The following is a 12862-nucleotide window of genomic DNA, read 5'->3' as shown; positions in this document are numbered from 1 at the left end:
CACACAGGTTTTCTCCTTGCTATCATCAAAAATATTTGCATGCTTCTCTTTTTTCTTGGCAAGTTTCAAAACTTTGTGCTGATCTGGTTAATGGGTCCCTCTCCTCAATGGGTTTGATAAGTGGAGAGCCCATTCCTGTTTTGTTCATTGCTGTGTCCCCAGCACCTGGCACGACGCTGGGCACAGAGTAGGCACGCCATAAATATTTCCTGGATGAATGAAGGATTGGTTAATGAAAATAAAAACATTTTGAAGAGAAATGTTTCAGGAGCAACCCTGCTCTACAAGAAATAAAAAGTTTTTTTTTTCAAGTTATGTAACAAATGAAAAAATGATAGAGTATAATTCTAACTTTGAAAAGATCTGTTTTGTCCTTAATCTTGATGACATTTAAAGATAAATTTGATTGATAAATTTGGGGTTCATTAATAAAAATTTTTAAGTACAGAAGTTGTACATGTAGAGAGTTTGACAGACGCAGAAGAGTATAAACAAATGAAAATTACCTATAATCCACCACCCAGAAATAACGGCTCTTAAATATTAATGTATTCCTTTTAAGTATTTGTTCTTTGTATATCTTTGTATCATAGTGTATACAAAGCTTTATATCCAGGACTTCCCTGGTGATCCAGTGGTAAAGAGTCCGCCTCCCAATGCAGGGGACGCGGGTTAGATCCCTGGTCAGGGAACTGAGCCCTGTGCGCCACAACTACTGAGCTCGCGCACCTCAACTAGAGAGCCTGCATGCCGCAAATGACAGAGCCCCCGTGCCCCGGAGCCTGCATGCCACAACTAGAGAAGAGAAAACCCACACGCCACAACTAGAGAGAAGCCCATGCGCCACAAGGAAGAGCCCGCGCACTGCAACAAAGATCCCCCGTGCCGCAACTAAGACCCAGTGCAACCAAAAATAAAACAAAATAAATAAGTAATAAATAAATAAATCTTTAAAAAAAGAAAACATTTATTAAAAAAAATTTTTTTAATAAACCTTTATATCCATTTTTTAATCCATGTGTTCAAAATTTCCCATATTTAAAAAATTCTTCCTTTTGTCTATGTTCCATTTTAAGGATTAACATAACATTTGATTTCTAAATTTAAAAATTTTGTACTAGTCTTTATGCTCTCTTTATTTTAACACAGTAAGGATGGTTACTATTTTTGAGCCACTTTTCTAACCTGCCTTCCACTAGAGAAGGTTCCTGATCCTATTAAGTTTCACTCAATTTAATTCATGATTATAAATTTAAATTTACCAAGCATTTTCTCCTTTTGATGAGTTTTTCAATTGTACATAGAATTAATTACTGGAGAATTGACCACTTACTCCTTAATCAAAGCTGATACGTGGGTTGACAAGTATTCCTCCCGGGTCCAGTTATGGGTAGCCCAGTTTTCCTAATTGGCACTTCCATGTCTGTATTCCTCACTCTGTCCTAGAAGGTATGCAGGAACACTATTAGCATGAACACAATTATCAACAAAATTTTTAAATGTTCTCTCCAATATGTGACTTCCAAGACTTCTTGCATGGCATCTATAATTTTAAAGCTACAGCAGGAATAAATGCATGTAAATCGTTGTAGATAAAGTGAAGAAAACATTTTGTAGAGTTTTTAAAAGATTTGTGATCTATTTCAATATGTTGTTTCCTCTGTCATCTCTGGAGATGGAATACGAGGAACCCTGGAGGTGTAATTGCCACCACCCCCTGCACCTTGTTACTGACCGAGTGACATGAGAGAAATTCAGTCAAGAGCTGCGCTACTCTGCTACCTCTTGATTCTAGGTACAATAAATATGTTGGGCACTGCTTAGGAATATTCTCTGTGATGGAATTTCCCTGATATTTATCCTCTTAGCTTTCCAAATTCATTTTGGGGTAGCACCCTCCAACACTTTTGGCTCTGAATACCCATTTTGTGAAAGGAAATGCATCATGTACTTTAGAAAGTTTATTGAATCAATAGCTTCCCAGTGCAATTCAGTGGAAAACCCTGCCCCTCCAAATAATACTACTTAAATGCATTAATGCCTCTTGTAACACTGAGTCTAATTGCCTAAAGAGCCTATAGGGGTACAGACTGGAGGCTAAATGGCATGATCAAAAGCCAGTCAAAGGATATCAGATATGGAAGTAAAACTAAAGATTTCTCATTTTGATACCTAGTATTAAGCCTTTAAGTTTCAGAATTAAACAATCATAGATCACTTCAACTTTACTAAGACCAGAAGCTGTGTTCACACTAACTGGCTTTTAAAAAATTCATAGGAATTAATATGGTAATAGTTTTTGTTATCAGAGCATCTTTTAAATTTTAACCTTTTTCTTCCTTTTTAATTATGAAAATGATACAAGTTTATTATAAAATCAAATAATACAAAAGTGTATAAATTAAACAACAAGGTCCTACTGTATAGCACAGGGAACTATATTCGATATCTTGTAATAAACTATAATGAAAAAGAATCTGAAAAATAATATATATATATTCTTTTCCAGTTGTATACAAATATACAACTGAATCACTTTGCTGTATACCAGAAACTAACACAACATTGTAAATCAACTATACTTCAATAAAACATTTGAACATTAAAAAAAAAAAAAAAACCCTATTGGAGATAAATAACATTCATGGAGGACGTCCTAAGCATCAGTACTCTACATAGATGGCTCAATTTATTTTAGGTCAAGGATCATTGTGAGAATCTAATGGTAATAATGTACACCATCCCCAGGGGGAAAAAAGTACATTTCTACATACATACAAAAGGTACATGCTCTGTTAGAGGGTGCACAACCTCCTGTAGCCCATCTGACAATGATCTAGGAGAGTCAGGGGTGTCTCTAAATTAAGAATCACTGTCCAACTCACAGACATAGAAAACAAACTTATGGTTACCAAAAGGGAAAGGAGGGATGAATTAGGAGTTTGGAATTAACATATACACACTACTATATATAAAATAGACAAGCAATAAGGGCCTACTGTATGGCACAGGGAACTATATTCAATATCTTGTAATAACCTATAATGGAAAAGAATCTGAAAGAGAACAGATATATAAATATGCATAACGGAACCACTTTGCTGTACACCTGAAACTAACACAACATTGTAAATCAGCTATACTTTAATAAAAAGTTGTTTGTTTTGGAAAAAAAGACTATATAAATTAGAAGTGGGCTTCCCTGGTGGCACAGTGGTTAAGAATCTGCCTGCCAATGCAGGGGACATAGGTTCGAGCCCTGCTCCAGGAAGATCCCACATGCTGCGGAGCAACTAAGCCCATGCACCACAACGACTGAGCCTGCGCTCTAGAGCCCACAAGCCACAACTACTGAGCCCACGTGCCGCATCTACTGAAGCTGGCGCGCTGTAGAGCCTGTGCTCTGCAACAAGAGAAGCCTGCGCACCGCGATGAAGAGCAGCCCCCACTCACCGCAACTAGAGAAAGCCTGCGCGCAGCAACGAAGACCCAACACAGCCAAAAATAATAAATAAATAAAAAATAAAAGCACTCCTTTACGAGTGGACATCTGGTTTAAAAAAATAAATTAAAAAAATAAATTAGAAGTAAAGTCCTACTATACCTCCAGAGTTAAGCTTTTGTGAACAGTTTGTTGTGATCCTTGTAGATTTTTTTCCTATGCATACGTGTTGTACACATATATATTTTAACAAATTGGTCTATACATACTATTCTGCAATTTTTTTTCCAACTTAGTAATATATGGACATCTTTCTATGTCAGTACACTTAGTGCTAACTTACTTTTAAGAATTGTGGGAGCTTCCCTGGTGGCGCAGTGGTTGAGAATCTACCTGCCAATGCAGGTGACACGGGTTCGAGCCCTGGTCTGGGAAGATCCCACATGCCGCGGAGCAACTGGGCCCGTGAGCCACAACTACTGAGCCTGCGTGTCTGGAGCCTGTGCTCCGCAACAAGAGAGGCCGCGATAAGGAGAGGCCTGCGCACCACGATGAAGAGTGGCCCCCGCTTGCCACAACTAGAGAAAGCCCTCACACAGAAACGAAGACCCAACACAGCCATAAATAAATAAATAAATAAATAAATAAATAAATAAATAAATAACCCCCCCCCAAAAAAAACCTACAGAAGTTAAGAGTTTATTGAACTAATTAAAAAAAAAAAAAAAGAATTGTGTAATAATCCATTGGAAGAATTCACCTTATTTAACCAGTGTCTTATGGAAGAGCATTTAGATTGTATCTAATTTTTTCTTCTATAAACTGTAGAGTAATAAATGTTTCTGAATTTAGAGAGTGTGTTTGGAGAGGAAGGAGAGGGAAGTGGTGGAATAATTATGGTAATATGCCAGAGGGTGACCCATTGAGCCAAGGATGGTAGTTTAAAAGGAAGATTTGGCAAAATAACATTATTTATTGAACATTTATGATGAACCAGGTCCTAGATAGATGCGATCCATGCTGCCATTTTTCATTAATAGTGTTACTACTTTTACTTTAATAGACTCAGGTTCACCTGGATTCCACATAGTAATGGAAAGATCATGGGCTTTGGAATTAGGCAGACCTTGGCTTGAATACTAGCTCAATTCAATTCAGATTTAATTATATTAGGCACTGCTGTGCTGTTGAGGATACAGAAATGATTAAAACACAATCTGTCCTCCAGGCTCTTACAACCTGAGGGATGAAGCTGACATAATATCTGTTTTCTTCACTGCTGTATCCTCCAGTGCCTAGAACAGTGCTAGCAATAGTAACCACTCAACATTTGTCAAGTGTATGGATCTCAAGACTTTATCCCAAGTGCTATGTTAGAGGTATGCAGGCTGCTGTGAGGTGGCTTTCAAAGAAGCCTTTAAAAAACTGAGTCTGATGAGTTGAACAGAATTCCAGGAGGCAAGGGCCTTCCAGTTAAAATCTGTTGCAGAGCCAGAGGTGCAAAGATGAAAATAAACCAGAGCAAGGCATTTCCAAAGATGCAAAAGAAGTGACTGCCACCACACAGACTGCTAGGAGCCATGAGGGAGGACCAGAGAACAACACAGAGAACACATCCCAAGAGCCTTGACCCTGTGCTAGGGAGATTAGGTATTTATCCTGAAGGCTTTGGAGAATCTTTATTTTAAGTAAGAAAGAGACATGTTGGATTCATGTTTTACAAAGAGCCTCCTTGTGATACTCTGAAGAAGAGATTAGGAAAATGAAACTCCATGAAGGGAAAAGCTAAAATGCTATGGCAGTAATCCAGGTGAAAGATGATGATGTCTTGAGACTGCCGTGGCCAACTTTCAGTTTCTCCTACACACCATAATTCCCCTCCATAATTCTTCTAACACACCACGATTGTGTAAAGGGTCATCACACAAACTGTTCCTTTTGGCTGGAACATACATGATCTCCCACTTTCTGCCACCAGTTCTTACGAGCTTTCAACTTTCAGCCTAAATGTCACTTCCTTAGTTAGTCGTCCCTGACCCCCTAGTTCCCCTTGTACTTATAGCACTGATCGTAACTATAAGTTAAACAGTTACTTTTATGGTTATTTGTTTGATATATGCCTCACGCACTGGACTCTGGATTTCATGAGGAATTGAGTGAGTTAATAGGTGAATGGACAGAGAAAGATATGAACAGATTCAAGAGTGGATACAGAAAATGTTATGTTTAAATATTTGTGAAGGTAAGGCAAGAAAAAACTAGTTTCTAATTTGGTCACCTGTGTTGATGCTGGTGGCGTTTTCTGAGCTATGAAATTAAAGCAGAGAAACAAATTAGGTGGAAGATGGAAATCACAATTCAGATTGGGACATGTAGTGAGTATGAATCTCAGATCACAAACTCAAGTGGGCAAGAAATAGAACTCAGCTAGGTTTCCATAATAAGCCCTATATCTCAGTGTTAATTTCAGTCACCTCCAGCGCTGACTCCCGTGATAACTAAGGCTACTGATTGTCTCAGTCATAACTATCCAGCTTCACTCTTGGAGTTATTTTGCATCTATTTTATTTGTGTCTTTTCCTCCTTTTTTTTCTTTTTTTCCTAATTTTCTCTCTTTCCAAGCCATTAAGTCATTAAAGCAAAGTTATCACAGTTGTTTGACATCTCTGTCAAGATTCCAACAAAAGTATGTGTGCTTATAAATTAGAGCATGAGTGATCTTGATTGGAAATAAACAGATGATTTCTGGCAGAAATTTACTAAATATTAGAATGGATAACAGAGTAGTTTGAAGAATTGCCATCTTTTAAGTTTCAGACTTGAAAGAAGTTTAAAGTGGAGACTTAAAAAAAAAAATGGCGGGGGAGGACTTCCCTGGTGGTGCAGTGGTTAAGAATCTGCCTGCCAATGCAGGGGACACGGGTTCGAGTCCTGGTCCAGGAAGATCCCACATGCTGCGGAGCAACTAAGCCCATGAGCCACAACTACTGAGCCTGTGCTCTAGAGCCCACGAGCCACAACTGCTGAGCCCACGTGCCACAACTACTGAAGCCCGTGGGCCTAGAGCCCATACTCCACACCAAGAGAAGCCACCGCAACAAGAAGCCCGCGCACTGCAACGAAGAGTAGCCCCTGCTCGCTCCAACTAGAGAAAGCCTGCGTGCAGCAACTAAGACCAAAAATAAATTAATTAATTAATTAAAAAAAAATGGTGGTGGGGCACCTAGCCAGCACTCCTTCCATTTGAAAACAGAATGCCAGTTTCTTAAGAGAACCCATTCTGTGTAGTATGAGTGGGACTGATCCCACCCCATTAGCCATTTCCCTCCTTATTCCTCAGTTCCAAGTGTGGATCTGTGTCCTATTCCTGCCTAATTGGAATACTATCTCCATGGCTACAGTGTTGATTTGGAGCGCCTGACTCAAGCTGGATCCATCAGAACCTTCTCTGAGACTTTTCTACAGATTCTATCAGGAAAGCCTTCTCTTTCTACTGGAGTTACTAAAAACTGAGGGGGTGTAAATCTGGGATTTCCAGTGGAGAAACTCTGGAATTTCCATCTTGCCTACCATGTAGCTCTAAGAGGCAAACATAATCAGAACCCTAACATCATTTTAGTCCTTGGATCTAGTCCTTCCTGAAGTAATGACCATCTCTGGACTTCATAGTAATGCAAGCAAATAAATTTCCTTTATTGCTTTACTAGTTTGTGTTATGTTTCTGTCACTTTCAGTCTAGGAGTATCTATGAATTCAGGGTCTTTGTCCTTTAGGCTGGCTGATACTATGCAATGTTTTCTTTCATCCATGATATCCAGAGTCAATTGTGAAAGACCTTTGGTTTCTGGTAAAGGAACTGGCCATCTGAAACAACCAATGGGGTAAATGTAACAATTCTGGTGTTTTTCTCCCTTCTTGTGTCAACACTGTGGCTAGCCCAAAGAAAAATCAACTTCACTTATTCTATCTATAAATAAGTTTCCCTTTAAAGCAGGATTTCTTTTGTGGAAAATAAATTGAAAAGGAAGCAATTTATCCTATCCAATTGTCCTCCATCATCCAGGGCAGAAGCTCTTTTCACTTCAACAGAATGAAAAGGGAATCTGAGAAAGACTCTGGGAAGTCTCCCTACAGTTAACATTCTTTTCTACTGCAAAGGATGAATTCAACCAGACTTCCAGAAGTATAAAATGATAGGTGAAGGAAGGCAATCACTTTGAGGGGAAAAAGTTGGTGACTCAAAGAGTGAGAGAAAAGCAGAATTGGAATGAGAAAATAAATTGGATAAGAGAGAAAGAAAACTGAAACAGAAAAATAACCTGATTTAGAATTTTCTTTGTTGTTCTTTGCTTTAACTTACATGCAAAAAATGTATTTATCGATGCCATAATCATTCATCCATTAAAAAAAACCAAAGTCATATAAAGCCTACTCTGACCTAGGCACAGGCTAAATGCTGAGGATACAACAGGAATACAACATGACCCCATCTATATTTATAAAAAACAAAGTTTGATTGTAGGCAGGATTGTGGAGAAGAGAGAAATAGTTGAGGGAGATTAAGAGGTACAAACTTCCAGTTACAAAATAAGTCATGGGTATGAAATGTACAGTCATGGGTATGAAATACAGTTGATAAGTATGTAATATCTGTGTATTGTAACAGATAGTTAACTAAATTTAACATGGTGATCATTTTTTAGCATATTATATGTAATATATATGTAACATATATTACATAAAACATGCATTGTATAATAATGTAATCTAGTATAATGATACATAATTATGTGATCTATTATATATAATAGATTATATGTGTATGAATCTTTATATATAACTTTGTACCAAAAAAAAGCAGTATTACACATTCTTGCATATACTGAACATCACTAAAAATCATCAAGTATCATCAAGTAAAAATCATCAAGGAAATTTTCAACAAATTACAAAAAAAACTGAAATCCCAGCCTTAAGTTTGTTTGGGTCATTATAACAAAATACCGTAAACTGGGTGGCCTATGAACAACAGTAATTTATTTCTCAAATTCTAGAGGCTGAAAAGTCCAAGATCGAGGCACCAGCAGATTCAGTGTCTGGTGAGAGCCTGCTTCCTGGTTCACTGTGTCCTCACATTGTAGAAGGGTCATTGTGATCATTTTGAAATGTATAGAAATATAGAATCACTATGTTGTGTACCAGGGACTAACATAGTGTTGTAGGTCAGTTATATTTCAGAAACAAACCAAACAAACAAACAGATCAGATTTGTGATTGCCAGAGGCCGGAGGTGGGGGAGGTAGGGGGAGGGGTAATTGGATGAAGGTGGTTAAAGGGAACAAACTTCTAGTTATAAGATAAGTAAATCCTAGGGATGTAATGTACAACATGATAAACATAATTAACACTGCTGTACTGTCATCCATACCAGCCCCTGAGAGCTAAAGGATCCTTGCCTTAATTTATCCCTGTGTTTGTTTCTAAAGCACCTGGTATTTGACAGAGATGTTTTGCAGCTGTGCTTTAAGAGAAATGCTGTGGTCAACTGCTCTGAACCGGCCAGCTCTGACCTGACCACAGGAACATGCCTGAGCAGATGAGACCTGGAAGTGTCCAAAAGTTACCTTTGCTTCATTACCATGCTAAGGTCTCCGCCCAAGGGGGGATGTGTACTCTGCTAGGCACAATTTGTGCCATGTGCAAAGAATCGTGGAAGACTGCGCAAGCCCCAGCTGCCTCTGGCTGCTCCAGGAAATCTCTGCCCCTTTCCTAGAGCCCTGATGACAAGTCTGCCTCCTACCCCTTAAAATTCCCTTAGTCCCCTCCCCTGGGGGAGAAGGTGTTTTCAGAGCATGAGCTCTCCCTTCTCCATTCCTTGGTCAATGAATAAAGTTTCTGCTCTGCTATGCCAAACCTTTGATTGGCATTTGCAACTCTGGGCAAAGGACCCATCGACGGGTCATTGATCCATTGGGGGTCAGTAACAGTATGTTATATATGAAAGCTGTTAAGAGAGTAAATCCTGAGAGTTCTCATCCCAAGGAAAAAAATATATCTATGTATCTATACATATCTGTATTTTTTTCTATTTCTTTAATTTTGTATCTATATGAGATGATGGATGTCCACTAAACTTATTGTGGTCATCATTTCATGATGTATGTAAGTCAAATCATTATGCTGTACACCTTAAACTTACACAGCACCGTGTATCAATTACATATCAATAAAACTGGAAGAAAAAAGTTTAAATAAAGACAGGATGAGTAAAAAAAATTGATTGTAGGAAGAAAAGAGAAATGAATAGCAAGAATCTACTATATTATTGCGGTGATATTCTCCCTCCCCCAAATGCTCTGGGTACTGGGCAAAGGGAGGAGGGTGCTTAGGCCATCCTCAAACCAATGAAGAGGGAAGCTTGGAAGACAGGACACCTGACTCAGGCCTGAAAGTCTCAAAGTTGTGGTGACCTGCTTTTCCGACAACAGAGCAAAGCAGAGAACTGTGTTGAGAATGGCCTGCACCTGAAGCTTGGTGGCGTAGGGGATGCATGAGTGACCCACAAACCAGATGTGGACTCAGGGAAGGGAGCTGGACTTGACCCAAGATGACCACCTGAAAGGGCGTGGTGACTTCAGCAGAGAGGTGGGCCACTGGAAATCCCTGAAAACGATCAAAGTAAAGCAAAGCCGGACGCTAAAGTGGTAAGGACAAATTTTAATCAGTACTATACTACTGCAATAGGAAAAAGAGTCCAGTGTGAACTGAACTCAACTTTGAGTTGAGTTTGTTCAGAGGTGGCTGGGCAGTTTAAAGGGAGAATAGTGGAAGAGGGGAGAGCAGGGGCTCAGTAGAGTCAGGGAAGTGAAAACTCATAAAAAGCTGGGAGGGCAAGTTGGTGCCTGTGAAACCCATCCGTTTTTGTTAACTGGCCCTTATCAAAGTTAGACGTCTATGCTTGCACAGAGACTAGGAGGCAAGGCTCTATCTGCAGGTGTTGGCTGGAACAGTCAATTCTTTTGGCAGCCTTGAGGTTTCTAGGGAGGCACTTTAAGCGAGTGAGGCTCATCCTAGGGATGCAGCCTTGAGCTGTTAGAAACTATGTTTGCATTTGTTCTAATCTTTATAGGCCAAGGTCGAGGCCTACTGGAGAGAGGGCTCAGAGGTGCCTGGCTAGAATGCAGTCAAGGAGAGAATCTTTGTCAAAACCAGGGGCCAAGGGAGGATCACACATGGCCAGTAGAGGAGCCAGTAGGAGCCTATGAATATAGTTTTTAAGGTTAGATATTCTCAAAGTGGGAAGGGTTTACTAAGTTTTTAGAAAAGCACTCTGTGGGAGAGAATCAGCATTTGGAATCTGTCCAATCCAGAAGGCACCAACACCAGATTACAACTGTGTAACACCTTTCAGCCCCTTGTCCCAGTTTCCTCTTCCTATTCCCCTCTCAGTAAAACAAGAGGCAATGCAACCTTGACATTGGGGGTAGGGGAGTAGAAAACAGGGAAGAAACTGACCACACCCCTCCCCCTACTAAAGGTTTAAAATCTGAAAAGATTAGAGCCTGAGGAAGGAGGGAGCTTGACTTGGTGGGAGCTTGAAATATAGATTATTGGACTGAATTGGCCTATTTATTATCTGAAAGTGACAGTGAAAATACTATGGAACATGTCCAAGATTTTGTGCTGAGACAGATAAGAACCATTCTAGAGAGTTTAAACACAAGGCTGCAAAAGAATAAGGGCTGTTTTCTGTTTACACCCTAGCAAGTCTACCTTATTTATTAAACTATTCACACACCCTCCTCCAGTACCTCATCTTCCAAATATCCCTTAAAAATGACTCTATTTGCATATACAAAGCATAGGGTGCTTATGCAAATGTTTATGCTTATATGTAGAACTTATAAGAAGTCTCCTGGTTTTCATGATGTCCTGAAAGGGTCTATTGATCCCAAAGTAAAAAGGTCTTACACTAGGCCAGTGGGTCTTAGCTCTACGTTATCTACTCCCTCCTCCCTCCCTTTTTTAATAATAAATGTTTTGTGTTGCCCCCTTTACTCTAATAAACTGGAAGTCATTTATAATAAAACACAGTTCAATGTGTAAATGCTTAGTCACAGCTTTACTAAAAGGAATGCATAATGGGATACTCATATGTCTGTAGTGTTAAAAAATAAGATAACAGGCCCCAAATGGAATCACTTATGCTAAGGCCCATGTTGCCAAACCAAGACTTAGTTACAGTTTATGTTCTCCTTACAGTTTCTGTTCTCCCAGAAATGGAATCTTAAACCAGTTAATCAGGAATCATCTGATCAGCACTAGTTAGGTACCCTGCCTGATAGATTCCTGCCACCCCCTGAAGGAAAGTAACTTTGCAATAACAAACGGCTTTTTTGCCTCCTGTAACTTCCTTGTTCCTACACCCTTCTGTTCCTGTTTCATGTTGTACAGCTCCTCAGAGCTCCTTTCTACCTGCTAGATTGGATGCTGCCCAATTCTAATCAATTTTTGCCTAAACTCTTAAAATTTTTAATATGCCTCAGTTTATCTCCTAACAGTTCCCATATGTGGAATTATTGACTGCAAAAGCTACAAGTGCAGACTAAAACAAGTGTATTATATTGATTTAAATAACATTAGCTGACATGTTACTAGTGGTATTATTTGGAAAGTTCTGAATGCTTCTTGGTAAAGTTCTCCATAAAAGGAGGTACCATTTTCCTTCAGTTTATTCAGTAGTTGCATTCCTAGAAAATTCAGCGTACCTTAAAGCCAAGCAAGAGAAGTGAGGTTGATTAGATTTTAGCTTTACTAAATGCTATCTTTGTAACAATTAAGAAAACACCCTCACAGATTCCCAGCTCACCCTATCCTGCCCTTGGCTGTTGCGGTACTGGGAGGGTCTGTGGTGAAGGGCATCTACTCCCACTTCTCCCTCAGACCTTCTCAGTTCCTGCCTACCCCTCCTTCCTGCCTTTCTAGCTTAAGGAGAATTTCTGGATTAAAGAGAAACCTCTTTGTAGTATTTTTCTTTTAGAAAAATTGAGATCTACTAGATCTCATTATCTAATAAAGCTAAATCTTGATTGTATTTTGGATGCTCTAAAACTCCCCAAATCACTCATGTTCTCAACCCTTCCTTTGCAGTGATTTTGTTTTCAGAGGGTTCTCTGTCTGTATTTGGGGACTCTCCTGCCGAAAATCCCAGAACCATGCTGACTGACACTATTACAAATTTACAAGTCTCCATTTCAGGTCTCCTGGAGCTGCGTGATCAGCTTCTCCCATTTCCCTCAGCACTGATCCCCACCCCTACCCCTTTCTTCAAGCCTTCTAACCAATCCATCACTCCAGCTGAACCTCAGTTCCTGCCTCACTGAGATAAAGTTATATAACCCTTCCATTTCCTTGCTTTTC

The sequence above is a fragment of the Eubalaena glacialis genome, chromosome 4 (assembly GCF_028564815.1).
Source record: "Eubalaena glacialis isolate mEubGla1 chromosome 4, mEubGla1.1.hap2.+ XY, whole genome shotgun sequence".
NCBI classification, from domain to species: Eukaryota; Metazoa; Chordata; class Mammalia; order Artiodactyla; family Balaenidae; genus Eubalaena; species Eubalaena glacialis.
The sequence above is the reverse complement of the archived record's forward strand: the minus strand, read 5'-3'. Positions refer to the sequence as shown.